We start from the raw sequence: 14,555 nt of genomic DNA on the forward strand, positions 1-14,555 counted from the left end.
ACTAGGCTCGTTCAATCCTTCGCAGTTAGCCACATAACGTACGTGGCCGCCTTCCACAACTGGAGGCCGAGTGAACGTAACAAGATAGACGCCACCATACGCAAGGCGTATAAGGCGGCACTCGGTCTCCTCGGGGGCACGAGCACCGAAAAATTCATGGCGCTGGGAGTCCACAACACGCTGGACGAAATAGCCGAAGCACAGAGAACGGCGCAACTCGAGCGTCTCTCTGAAACGAGAACCGGAAGACAGATACTGCGGGACCTTGGCCTCGAACCGAGAGAAGGCAAGCAGCAGAAAGACGTACCTATACCAGATAGCATCAACAGAAAGCTCAGGGTCTTCCCGATCCCGAAGAACGTGAACCCCGAGCACAACAGGGAGCGGAGGTTGGCGAGGGCCAGGGCTCTCGTAGACCTTCACGCCAGAGAAGGCGGCGCCGCCTACGTGGACGCGGCGGAGTATCGAGGGAACACCGACGCATACGCGGCGGTGGTTGTCGAGGCATCGACGGGTGCAACGAAGACCGCGGTGAGCGTCCGGACTCGAGAAGCGCACCGGGCGGAGGAGGTGGCCATCGCCTTGGCCGTTTCCGACCCCGGATGCACTACAGTGTTGTGTGACTCTAGAACGGCAGTGAAGAACTACGCCACGGGTAGGGTATGTAGTGAGGCCGCGCGCATACTGCGCAAGGCCGAAGACATCGGACACAAAAGTCCTGTGGTGATCAAGTGGTTTCCGGCCCACATGGGCAGTGACGTGTCGGAACGCGGAAACGTGAACCACAACGAGACGGCCAACTCGGCCGCGCGAGGACTAACCAACCGCGCGGCTGCAAGCACGGCCGACTCGGAGTCTTGGTCGCGGCGCAGTGCCAAGGACAAGATGACCACCTTCAACGAAATAGTGAAATGGTACAGACTGAACAGACAGACTATGCCGCCACCTCACCCGGGGCTTACCCGGAAGGAGGCAGTGTTATACAGACAGTTACAGACGGGGTCCCTGCTCACCTCGGTGCTAGCTAAGCACGTGTCCGAGTGTGCACGCGAGCGACATGTGTAGACTGTGCGCGAAGGAGAGAGCCACCGCGGCTCACATCCTTTGGGACTGTAGCGTAAATCCGCGCGAAGCCAGCGAGAAGACGACGATCCCGCCGCAGCTAGAGGCTGCAACGAGGAGCTATGATCAAGAGACACAACTCAAGGCCGTCCAGCAGGTCTCGGCAGCTCTAGAGAGGCAGCGACCGAGCGAAACCGAGGAGAGGGGGGGCAGCACCCCCAAGAAGGGGGCGGCGGCCCTCTCGAACCCGCGGAAGTAGCGAGGGACGTAACAAGACCTCAAGGAGCACAACGCACGAGACTGACGTAGTGGCCGCGTCGCGGTAAAAGCTTGTCCTCCCTGCTTGGAGGGAGCCTAACCGATTCTGCAGGCATTTTAAATAAAAGTTGTTCTCTCTCTCTCTCACAGATAAAACAAGGCCGTGTATAGAACAGGAATCATTAAAGCTGGACTTGGAATAGATCCTTTGCTAATGCTTCGGTCAGTCAGGTGGCTGTTATGCTTATGCTTCAGAGAAATCACACTCAGTGTATTTCTAGAGGCATGTTTATAATAAAGCTGGTCCTGAACCATATAATAATGTATGATAATTTCTATATTTGCTCTGACATAGTCTAAATGTTAAGCTTCTCTAGATATCCTTGTGCTCCATCAAAAACATAGCAAAGAATGAACAACAAAGCATGAAGGCTGCTTTGCAGCGAGCAGCATTGAAGCAAATGACACGCACACTCCACTGGCCCTTTGCTGCCCCCGAACTTGCACTCAGGCAAATGGTGAGGTAGAGTCACATGGCTTCATTGAGGGACCATCCCAGTCCAAGGTGTTGCGAGGTCTATTACACCTGCTCAGGATTTAGGCTCGTGAAGTTGTAACCGTCGAATGACTAGCATGATGTCATGACGTCACAGCCGTTCTTCAGAGGTTTAAACAATGCTAAGACATTCTTCATGGGATAGTGCAGATTAGTATGAATTTAATTAATTATATTTAAAAATTATTATTTGCCACTTTTTTGCCTAGTTCATGTTTCGTAATGCACTGCACATCGTTTCAAAGACAGAACACAGAACACAAATTTGGTGCTATACACAGTCTACCTGTCGAACATTAAGGCAAAGACAGTGCTGGGGTGGGGGGTGTGTAGATGACAAGAACTTGTTCAGACGCTGAGGAGCATAATGTTTGATGAACAGTGAAGCAGTCGGCGCTCACTCTTGTGACTATTTTTTAAATCTTTTTTTAGCAGCAATTCTAGGAATATAACCCGCTATATGCCCTTCTTAGCAACCCCTCCCCTCACCCAGAAATGTCCCTGAACCATTCTTGGAGGCAATGGATTCTAACTGCAAAAGAAAGCTTACAGTGTACTGTCGAGAAGGCAATCTGAACACTGCAGTCACCAGCCAAGGTGAGACGTGTCTGCTCTGAGCTCTGTGTTATTCTTGTTTCTTCTGTTCTCTGCTACCTTGCAAAGACTAGGAACTGCCTTCTGTGCAAACGGAAGTGAAGGACACCCCTCCTAAGAGGTTTCCAGCAAGGTGAGCGAATTCTCAACTAAAGAAACCCAGCCGAGAATCCCAGGCGCAAGTTAGGCTTATCTCGGCGCAGCTGAGCGAGGCCCTGCTACGCATCTGTGGCATGAATTCTGCTTCGTCAGCAACAGTCACGCGGCCACCTGCACTCTCCATGTCGATGCAAGCTTCGGCGTCAACGGACTCTCCCACTGCAGCATCTCCAGACGCTATGACATGGATTACTCCCTCATCCCCGTGCTTCTCGCACTGCCTCAAGGAACAGTGTCCATGGCACCTGTTGCGTCTTCACTTCTGGCATCAATAGTGCCAACTAAGCCCCTGACATTTCATCAAATGCTTCAAGGAACTGCGTGCCCGTGGCACCAATTGTGTCTTCCCTTCCAAGGCCACCCATATCGAATGCGTCCCCACCACCTCAATAGACACACCCCATGAGTAACCCTTCAAGTGCGTTCCTACTGACCCCAAAACAGTTGCGTGTCACCATCAAGCCTACATTGCTCTTCGACATAACTGCCATCCCTCCCTGTTATGTTCAAGCCACATTTGATCACGTTCTAGGCTCTTCAAACTACTGCGGATTTGTCGTTCATCGCCATTCCAACACCATCCTATGGTGAGCTTACCTTCCCTAGTGGCCGCTGAGAAAATGTGCGCGGTTAGGCAGATCCCCCCGGACTCAAGCAAGCATGTCCCTGTACAGATATATTTTGCATCTGAACCTGACACCCTACGGTGCATCGTCTACTGTGTAGACAGCACTCGTCCTCCTGACGAAGAAAGAGCAAATATTTGTTGCTCAACACACATAGTACTCTAAGCCCAGCCTATGGCACGCCGAGGCACGTACCTCCTTACCCTTCACGGCCCTTCAAGTCTAGCAGGCTACCTTACCTATTATAGTGCTATCCTCAAGCCACAGCCCTTTCGTCCATGCCTTATCTTGTTATCATTGCCATAAAGAAGGGCATATGCAAAACACCTGCCCCAATTCCTGCAGCAGTGGTCGATATGGACGAGTCAGCAGGCCTATGTGCCCTACGCAAATTGCCATGTCACAATATTCATTCTCCCGTTTGTCCAAAGAAGAGGGTAAAGATGAACAAGGCGTCTGGGAACAGTGATGTCACCCTAAGCAATCGCTTCGATGCTGTTGCATGTGACAAAAATCACTTCCCTGAACTTCCTACCTTTGACTCCAACTCATGTGTCTACTCAGAAACATTCACATACACAAGCTGCTTGCTGACTGCCTACAAAGAAAGGCCACACCGACACGTAAAGCCACAGACAACACAGATGACAACACCCCACTTGAAAATGCCATCGCAGAGGCTTGTCACCCTTTAAGAAAACTCAGTGGCGTCGCGAGGGGGGTGCAGCCGGGCAGTGAGACGTAGGAAAGGGTGGAGGGCGAAATTATTTATTGCGTAAAGACGCGAAAAGGTGCACATTGGTGCCACTGACTGGTAAGTGTTTATGCCAAAACTCCAAGTCATTTTAACGTTGGATCGGACATCTGTATGTGTGTCTTTGGAAACACCAGCATTAACCCAATACCGATCGGACACCACTGCGTCAGAGCTAGACGACACCCGTCGGCGGCCGACCCAACGGAAATCTCTGCGTCGGAGCTAGACGACACCCGTCGGGGGCCTCGCCGCTGCATCGACTCTTTTTGTGTATGTGCAGTTCACTCTCCTTTCCGTAGCGCAGACTGCTGACGGTATCTTTTGTATTTTGTTTTGTTCATTTATCTCCTGTGCCTTTCTAGCTCCTTGGACCAGTCAAACATCCCCCTTACACTTTCAAAACGCCGCGAGGCACGCAATGCCTGTTGCTCTGTGGAATGGCAAGTTCGATCACTATGCGCTGACTAGAAAAAATAATAGGAGGGCACCTTTAGCAAGGCCAAGTGCTTAAAAAAGGGGGAATTGAGAGTAAATGTACCCGAGGGTGCTCATACGGTTCTTACGGTTTTCTCTGAAAAATGCAAAGGCATTGTTAAAATGAGAGAGGCAACTGAAAGAGTTAGGAAAAAAAACAAGCTTGGAAATGTCCATTGTCTGCCAGTTCGAAAAGGCCGCTTCGCGCTGAATATTTTCTTGTTGGTATGGCATCAATGTGCGTTAATAACTTTGCAGTTTGGATGCGAAAGTCAACTTCCATCTTTGGAAGGAAGGAGAGAAGAAAAGTTAAAAGTAGAGAATGCTTAGTAAAAGGCTCTTAATAAAAAGACTAGCGCTTTTAACATGGACCATGGACGCAGACATAGAAGACATGACGAGCGCTCGTCCTGTCTTATTCTATGTCTGTGTCCGTTTTAAATGCGCTAGTCCTTTTATCAATGAAGACACACCAACTAGCCCAGCTTTCTACCTTAAAAGGCTTTCACCTATGCATCCAGGTAGAATGAGAGGAAGATGGTTGACACGGTATGAAAAGGCAATGAACAAAAATAAAGGAGGGACGCCTCAGTTCGCAGGTCGAGCCAACGTTTCGACAAGTACGAAGACAAGTCCACTTGTCGAAACGTTGGCTCGACCTGCGAACTGCAGCGTCCCCCCTTTACCCTTGTTCAGTGCTCTTTCACTTATGCATGTGGCACATGCAAGGTTCTGCTTGTGATCTAACTACAACGCGTGGCATTGAAAGTTTTGAGGAACGGGTTCGGTTACAGAGTGAGCAGAAAGAGTGTTTCTGTGCATGTGAACTTCCATTATGCGACCTCGCTGATAACCACTGCCCTCTTGGTACTAACCAATACAGCCAAACACCCCAAGACAGTATAGCTGCAGCATGACGAAGACTTCCGGTTGCAACATTTCAGAGGCGCCTTCATTTTTGGAACGCGCCTGGAACAGCCACAGCGCTGATCAAAGGATTGTTGCAGTGGCACTTGGCAGTAAGGTCTGTGTTTGGAAGAGTCTGATCTTACGATCGCTTAGAGGCCCCAAATGACGCCATGAGCAGAAGCAGATGGGTTCTTTTTCAAGCTGTGACTGAGCACATACGCGATGGTGTATCATAGGCTTTGTAGAAAAACAGAGCCCCTACGGACGATAAGTACACGCGGTGCTAGCAAGGCGAATTCTTGTGTAGAGCGCTACAAAAGCCGAATTTAGACTCCAGTTCCAGATTTCTGAGCTAGGTGCTAGTGTCTACCTTGGTTGCGGCTATCTGTGGCACCACATTCACTCGAGTGTTGCCGCAAGAACTACCAGCTGCGGTGATATCTGGCCGTATTTGCAGGGACGTGCGTTTTCCGAGCACTCTACCCAAGGGTGACGTCGACTGCACGTGATATCCAGCCATGAGGCGTGGGAAAACAACACCGGCTACCTGTATTCAGTCCGCGGTGCGTCTGGTCTGGCTTTTGGACTGAGCACCGCATCGTCGACAGTTAGTCGATACCTCGAGCTGCGCCGCTTTTTCTTTCTGCAAGTTGCTTCCCCATCCTCTTCTCCCTCTTACCTTCTCAATGCGCACAACCAGGGGAGGGGGGGTTGCCGCCGCGCCTCTGCACCGGGTGCGAGTGACAATAGCGATGCCACTGAGAGAACTCGCTAAGTGCGGAGAGCAGCGCCGCTCAGAGCCAACTCGAAGGATTATAACAAGGCCACAACTAGCTAACGAAGTATCTTCGCAAAAAAATGGGCCACATTTTGGCACTGATGTCCCAAGCAGAGTGCATACCCCCCGATAGTTGAAGCGCTTCGACCTCGTTGTGGACAGTGCATCATCTCTGGTGGTGCAGTGAAACTGCCGAGGTTTTGCTAATAAGGCACCAGAAGTGAACATCCACCTGCGCAATGGCAAACTCAAGGCCTGGGCCTTCCTCCTCCAAGAAAAAAATTCACTTCCCTGTCTCTCTGGTTTCTGCGCGTACCATTCTCCTTCCATCCCCTATTGCCAATGCATCCCTTCCTCTATTCATCCAAATAAATCTGCAATTTATGTTCATTTTGTTCCCCATACACCAATCGATATTTCACGCTGGTCCAACACTCGGCAAGAGGTCATCGGCCTTCTTGTTAAACCTTCGCATACACCACTGATTCTAGTGTCTTTTTGTGGTCGTCCAGGAACAGCATCTCCCAACCTTGGTTGGATTCGATTCCTCCGTAATAACTACCCGGGTACATCCATCTTAATCGGCGGAGACTTCAACGGCGCTCACACTTCGTGGGACTACCCTATGGATTCCTCCCAGGGTGCTCACATTCATGGCACCTTCCTAGATAATTCATTCCATCTTCTAAATCAACCGCCAACTTCACAACATGCCCACGGGGCGGTCCATATTCACCTGATTTGTCATGGCGGTTAGGCCCCGGCAACCCTCGTTGGGATGTTGAACCAGATACTCGGGGCAGCAACCACAGCGCTATCTTAATCTTCGGCCGTCTTAGGACGCTGTTCGCTCTGATAATTCACTGCCTACATTGAATCCATCTACCACTCTGTCTACAATTTCGGCTGTTTTGTCGATTCACGCATTCTCCACTACTGTAAATGGGGATGACCCGAACCCGGACAAGCACCTTTTAAATCTCTGGGTCGCCAGGTGGATCTTTACGCTTCTCGTAACCCCGTTGACCCTTCAGCTATTCCCGCTTTTCATCTGGCTACTGCACGTGCGCGGTGCTACTCAAGGCGACTTAGCAGGAAACGCTGGGCTACATGGTGTGCACGTCTCTCATGTACACAGGGCAATTGGCATCTTTGATGTGTATTTCACACCATGGAATGCTCTTCTCAAGTAGCTGATTACACCGAAAGCATTCGCCTGGCCCTGAATGTGGATGAAGCTTCATTTGCACAACAGGCAGCCCACCAGTTTTTCCCAAATCATGATTGTATTCTTACTCCTCCTCCAGTATTACCAATGCCTAAGTACCCTGACGAGATTACTGCAGACTTAACTATGGGAGAATTGCTGGCTTCCATAGACTGCCTCAAGACAGACACTGCCCTTGGACACAATGGCATACCTAATTTCTTGTTTCGTAATTTGGAAGGGTCTGCTTTACAATCTCTGCTTGATAGATTCAATGAGATGTGGCATTCTGGAATAATTCCGGGAGAATGGAAACATTATATTGTTCCAATACCCAAATCAGGTCAGCCGCCAGTTTCTCAAATGGCCTTCCGCCTTATTTCCCTTACGCCCATTATCTGCAAGCTTTACAAACACACTCTAGCAGCTCGCTTGTCATGGTGGTTGGAATCAAATGCTTGTTATCCAGAATCTCAAATCGGGTTCCATCCTCAAATTGGAATGGAAGACTGCCTTGCATCTTTGGCTGCTGACATGCTTAACCATACTCCCCAGGGTCATTTGATTCGTATTGTGGCCGCTACAGACATCACAAAGGCATAAGACGTCCTTCACTTAGCAATTCTTGGCACCCTACAGGACCTCGGGCTCCCAAAGCGCTTTCTTCTCTCAATTCCCTCCTTTTTAACAAACAGAACCTTTAGTATTCGTGTACATGGGAATCCTTTTGGTCACTACCTCCATCCGTGGAGAGCCCCAGGGCTCCGTCCTCACTTCACAATATTCAACATGGCTTTTATTCCTTTGTCCGAGCCCAAGAAAACATGCCTTCTATATACGTTCTTGCGTATGCCAAGAACGTAACCTTGTGGGCTTGTCATCCAGATGAATCAGTACAACAGTAGATGCTCCAGCACGTGTTGGATGCCTTAACATCTTGACTCCCCGCTTTGGGTCTGTCCCTATCGTGTAATAAATCATGTTTCACTCGCATTTGGCTTATGGAAAGCAGCCTCTTCATACACTTGGGACTGAATGCCTTGGGTAAACACTACATGTAAACCGGCTCACGCAACACTCAGTCTGATATGTCGCATAGCTGTGCGCTTAGGCGCAGCGCGTTCTGATATTGCTCGTCAGCTTGCGCACTCAGTCCTTCAGCCGTGGATAGTGTACCAGGCACAATTTCATCGCCTCACTCGTCGACAATGAAACGACCTTCAAACTATCAACCGTGAAGATATGCCCGCCATAACCTATATCCCACGTCTTACAAGAATACCCGTCGTGCAAGAGTACGCTCAACAACGTCAATTGAACTCAACCAGTGTCAGACAGAGCACACAAAATGTCGCTCCAGCTCAATCGTAGACAGACTTTCTTCTTGGTGGTACTGTCAACTCATAGACAATCACTTCCCTGCTTCGCCGCTGATATCAGCCATGCACTTACCTCCAGGGTGCATAATATACACTGATGCATCACACACAGCACTGCAGGGAGCTACTGCAGTGTACAGTCCCTCCCATCCTCATCGTAACTCTCGCGCAACATATAGCATGGATACATGCACCTCCTTTGGATCTTCAGGCAATTGCAATTGCTTTCCTTCCACTCATACTCACATTTGACTCTCCAGCTGCCTTGCGTAGCTTAAGGCTGTTCGGTCCACATTCCAAATTACATAATCCATTCGCTAGCTCTGCAAAAAATACTCATCTTGTGTGTATATTTTTGATTCGCAGCCATACTCAAAATCTACATAATATCCATGAGGATATAATGACACACCTTGACACATCACACATTACACCACCTCCGCCTCTTTCCTAATATTCACAACGAAGTGAGTCAATTAAGGTGTGCTTTACTGGCAATGCTCTGCGTTGTGTGTGTTGTGTTGGGTTTTATGGCGCATAAGCAACTAAGGCTATCATGCGCCAAGAGCAAGGTTAATGTATGTTTTGGTTGCAAAAAAGGAAATGGATATGTTAAATCTATAGTTTATTTAAAAAGTTTCCTTCTTCTAGGAAACTGAGAACAGATGCTAGGTTTACAAGTGCTCTTTCTCCTAAAAGCAAGGTGGGATGGAATGGGATGGTATGATTGTAAAATATAGTAAAATGTTTTCTCCGTAGTGCCTCAAGTTCTGAGCATGTAATTAGAATGTGGTTTACAGTATCTCGTCGCATTCTTCACAGGTCGGTTTGTTATGTTTCATTAGCAGAAAGTTATGTGTAAGATGTGTATGCCCAATACGAAGACGGCATACTATCACTTCCATAAAACGTTGTTGATGTGTGCTCGATTTCCATTCTCCTAGTACAGGCTTTATGAGACGCAACTTATTATTTTCTTGGTTGTTCCATCTGGACCGCCATTTATTCATCTGTTTATGTTTTATTAATTTCAAGCAATCACTATGTGGTATATTTACTTTCTGAATCAATTTGTTGTGGGCAAGTGCAGCACATTTGTCTGCTCTTTCATTGCCGTCAATGCCTACATGACTAGGGACCCAACAGAACACTATGTTATGTCCTTGTGTCGTGATCATTTTTACATTATGTATTATGCCACCGATTAGAGGCATGGCAGCATTTCTGTGATTTAAAGCCATCAGTACACTCAACGAATCGGTGTAGATGACACTGTTCCCAATGCCTTTCTTCACTATTCTTTCTACAGCTGTCAGGATAGCATAGGATTCAGCTGTAAAGATTGATGTGCACTGAGGAAGCCTAATTATTTGTTCCCAGTTCTCTTCAACTACGGCACAGCCAACATAAGTAGAAGTTTTTGATCCATCTGTATAAAACTCTGTATAATTATTGTAGTTTTCTTTTATTGTGCGAAATTCTTGTATTATATGCTCTTTAAGAGTTTGGCTTTTGTTGAAGTGTCTTAGAGTGAGATCACAGAGATTTGGAAGTTTGTACCATGGGGGTAGGGGGCTGTTTTTTGGTGCAGTGTCGGGCAAGGTGTCCAGAATTTCTAGCTCACTGCAAATGTCTTCGAAACGCATTACCGGTGGCCTCATTGCTTGTGGTTTATTTGTGAAAATTACTCGTGAGCGGCATGTTGAGACTATTGGATAGCAGAGGTGTTTTTTCTGTGACCTTATTCTAAGCACATAAGCACATGTGAGTGAAGCCCTTCTATCTTTCAGCGAAGCTCATTCGTCTCTGCATACAGACTATCAACAGGGGATGTTCTGTAAGCGCCACAAGAAAGGCGTAAACCTAAACCGGGTCCAATTTCCTTAGATATGATGGTCTAGCTGACCCGTAGACTATGGACCCGTAGTCCAAGCTAGACCGCACAACAGATCGATATATATGTAGAAGACACGCCCTATCAGACCCCCAGTGTTTCCGAGAGAGAACCTTCAGTATGTTTAGAGATTTTATGGCTTTCCTCTTTAGGATGTTTATGTGAGGTAGGAATGTGTTTTCTGTCGAACGTTACACCCAAAAATTTATGTTCGCTCTTTACTGGCAACTCAATCCCATTTAGGTGTAGCTTGGGATTGATCTGTATACCTCGTTTCAGCGAGAACATTACTGCCACTGTTTTCTGTGGGGAAAATTTGAACCCATTTTTAAAAGCCCATGAGTCTAGTTTATTCAGTGTTATTTGTACTTGTCTTTCACAAATTGATATGTTTGAGGATGTGCAGGCTATTTGAAGGTCGTCGACATACAGCGAGAACATAATGGATTTTGGGATTACCTTGCTAATAGAATTCATTTTTACAATAAACAAAGTTGTACTTAAAATGCACCCCTGAGGTACCCTATTCTCTTGAATAAAGTTCCTCGAGAAGGTGGTACCGAGACGTACTTGAAATGAACGACCTGATAGAAAGTCCTTCAGAACATTTAGCATCCGGCGTCGGATGCCCAAATCTGCTATATCGCGTAGGATCCCGTACCTCCAAGTCGTGTCGTATGCCTTTTCCATGTCAAAGAAAACGGCCAGGCAATTTTGTTTATGTATGAACGCTTCCCTGACAGTATTTTCAAGACGCACTAAGTGGTCGGTCGTTGCGCACCCTTTTTTAAAACCACACTGATGAACATTAAGAAATTTATGAGATTGTAAGATGAAAGTTAGTCGGATGTTTAAAACACTTTCAAAACATTTTGCTAAACAGCTGGTCAGAGCTATGGGTCTGTAACTGCCCGATGAGGTCGGCTGCTTTCCTGGTTTCAGAAACGGAACAATAATGGTTTGTTTCCATGCCTCTGGGAGTTTACCGAGAGTCCAAATTTTGTTAAAGAATTTCACAACTGCCTCTACAGAGGATTCAGATAAATGAGCCAGCATTTCGTAATGAATTTCGTCAGGGCCAGGCGCAGTTTGTTTTCCAGCAGCAAGGACGTTCTTTTCTTCTTGGAGTGTAATAAAACTATTATATGATTCATTTCTGCCACCACTTGTTGGGAGTTTTTGTTTCTCAACTGTTTTTGTATTTTAAGAATGTTTCTGTGTAGTGTGACGAACTTGAAACGTGTGTGAAATGTTCGCCTAGTATATTTGCCTGTTCTTCTATGCTAGTCTGAACACCAGGGGCTGTGAGGATGGGAATTGTAAACGGGGAAAAGTTTCTACTGAGTTTACGAACTTGTTCCCACATTTTCTTAGACGTCATTGAGCTATTTATTGACGTGACATACTTCTGCCAGGATTCTTTTTCAGAGTTGCGACGGATGTATCGAACTTTAGCTTTGGCCTTTTTAAAAGCTGTAAGATTTTCGTGTGTAGGGTACCTTCGGAAAACACCCCATGCTTTATTTTGTTGCTTTTTGGCCTCCTTACATTCCCAAGACCACCACGTCTTGTGTTTTTGTCGCACCACACCTAAGGACTGTGGAATGGCAAGGTGAGCGGCAGTGATAATGCAAATCGTGAACAACTCATTTAGTCTGTCGACACTAAGGGCATCTGAGAAAACTGCTCCTAGATTAGCCTCTACTTTAAAAAGCTCCCAATCTGCTAAGTGAAGTTTCCACCATTTCGGTTTGGTCGGCATGACTGATGGTGAGGATGATAAGCTGATTAATGCTGGCAGGTGGTCGCTACTATACGGGTTGTTCAGAACATCCCATTTAAAATCATTAAAAAGGGAAGGTGAACTAAAAGCCAAATCTAAAAAACTCATTTTTCCTGACCTTGGTGAACAGTACGTGGGCTTACAGGAGTTCAATAAGCAAATGTCGGAACTAAGAATAAAATCCTCGATAAGCTATCCACGTGTATCACTTTTTTCACTTCCCCACAAAGGAGAGTGTGCATTAAAATCTCCTACTACTAGGTAGGGCTCTGGTAGTTGGCAAAAAAGGTTTTCTAGATCATGGAGTGTTATTTTAAGATTTCGTTCAAGATAGACAGAACACACAGTAAGAGTTTTAAAGGCAATTATTGTGGCTGCTACAGCTTCTAAGGGAGTGTTTAATTTCAGTTCTTGAGCTGGAACTCCACTTTGCAATATGATGGCCGCACCACCCGAAAGCCTGCTTGCTCGCTCTCGATCTCGGCGGAAGACTTGATATTTTTTCAGTATATTTGAGTGCATGCAACCTAAATTTGTTTCCTGTACGCACAGTGCAACTGGCGAGACTGTATCTAGAATGTCTTTTATGTCATTAATATTCTTTAGAAGTCCTCTACTGTTCCACTGTACCAGGAATGCCATCTTATTTTGTTGAAAGCTTGGAAATTAAGTTAGGTTTTTTCCAGGGCCTGTGATTCGGGCCTTGTCTGTTTTGGTTCGCTCCAAGGAGCTCCGCCGTCTCTGTGACGAAGACGGCAAAGAGCTGTCCTGGCCTATGTCCATTACCTCGTCTGAGGTGCTGGACGAACGTGCCAGAGGCACGTGTTCCTTCTTTTTAGACCTTGCCTCGTGGGCGGAGGTCTTGTGGCCCGCCGACCCTCAGGGACGCGTAGCCTGTTTTGGGGGGTGGTGGAGGAGCGGGAGCTGCTTCCACCGGGGCAGGGGATGGCACTACCTCAGCCTCGTTTGAGCTCTGGGTAGGTGCCGAAGGCCGTTGTGGTGCCCCGCCCTGTCGCACCACATCGGCGAGATTTGGTTTCGCTGTGAACTGAAATGTGTTCTTGGTTTTGTTGTACTGGGTACGTGCCTCTTTGTATGTGATGTTCTTTGTTGTTTTTAGTGTTATGATCTGCTTTTCTTCTTTCCATTTTTGGCAGGATCGAGAGTATGCGGGGTGATCCCCCTCACAGTTTGCACAGCGTGGGTCTGCGGTGCAGTTATCAGAGTTGTGGTCGTTCGCAGCACATTTCACACAAGTTCTGCGGCCACGGCAACTTTGCGAACCATGGCCGTATTTCTGGCAGTTGAAGCATCTCCTCGGATTTGGGATGTACGGTCGGACGTTTATTTTGATGTATCCGACTTCAATTGACTCTGGGAGGGTGCAGCTATTGAAAGTCAGAACCAGATGTTTCGTAGGGATCTCCTTGTTATCCTTTCGGATTTTTATTCTGTGAACCGCTATGACGTTTTGGTCTGCTAGTCCTTCTGCCATTTCATCTTCAGTGAGAGCAATGAAGTCTATCTCAGATATTACTCCTTTTACAATGTTCAAGGATCGGTGGGGAGTGATGACGACGGGGATGTCCCCAAGCGACACAATGTTTTTCAGGTTGGAGGACTGGCACTTGGTTTGTACTTTTAGCAAGAGGTCACCATTTGCAAGTTTTGATACTTTGTATCCAGGGTCCAGGTCTTTAGTGAGACACTTTGACACTATGAAAGGGGAGATTTTTCGAGCAGGTTTTTCTAGCTCCTCGCTATGTATGACATGGAACTTTGGGAAAGTCTCTTTTGTTTTCACAAAGAAATGGCTTGTAGCATCGGTCCGCCCTTGTTTGTTTGGAGGGCGATCATTTGTTTGGGAGAAAGAATCCATGAAAGGGTTTGTGTTTTCGGTAGTTGTGCCTGCCACCCACCATGGAGCCCAACGAGGGGACGGGACAGGAACTTGCAAGAAGTCCTGCCCACGCCAGCAGTACACCGCTACTATAACCAAATATGGGCAACTCAAGGTAGCTACTCCACACAAGGTTAACCCTCGCCGCCAAGAAAAAAGGAAAAACAAGAAATGAGGAGGAGACAGGACAGTGCTGAGAAAAGAGATAGGAAAGTGAAA

The sequence above is a fragment of the Amblyomma maculatum genome, chromosome 1 (genome assembly GCF_055883805.1).
Source record: "Amblyomma maculatum isolate TAMU_Amacu chromosome 1, ASM5588380v1, whole genome shotgun sequence".
NCBI lineage: Eukaryota > Metazoa > Arthropoda > Arachnida > Ixodida > Ixodidae > Amblyomma > Amblyomma maculatum.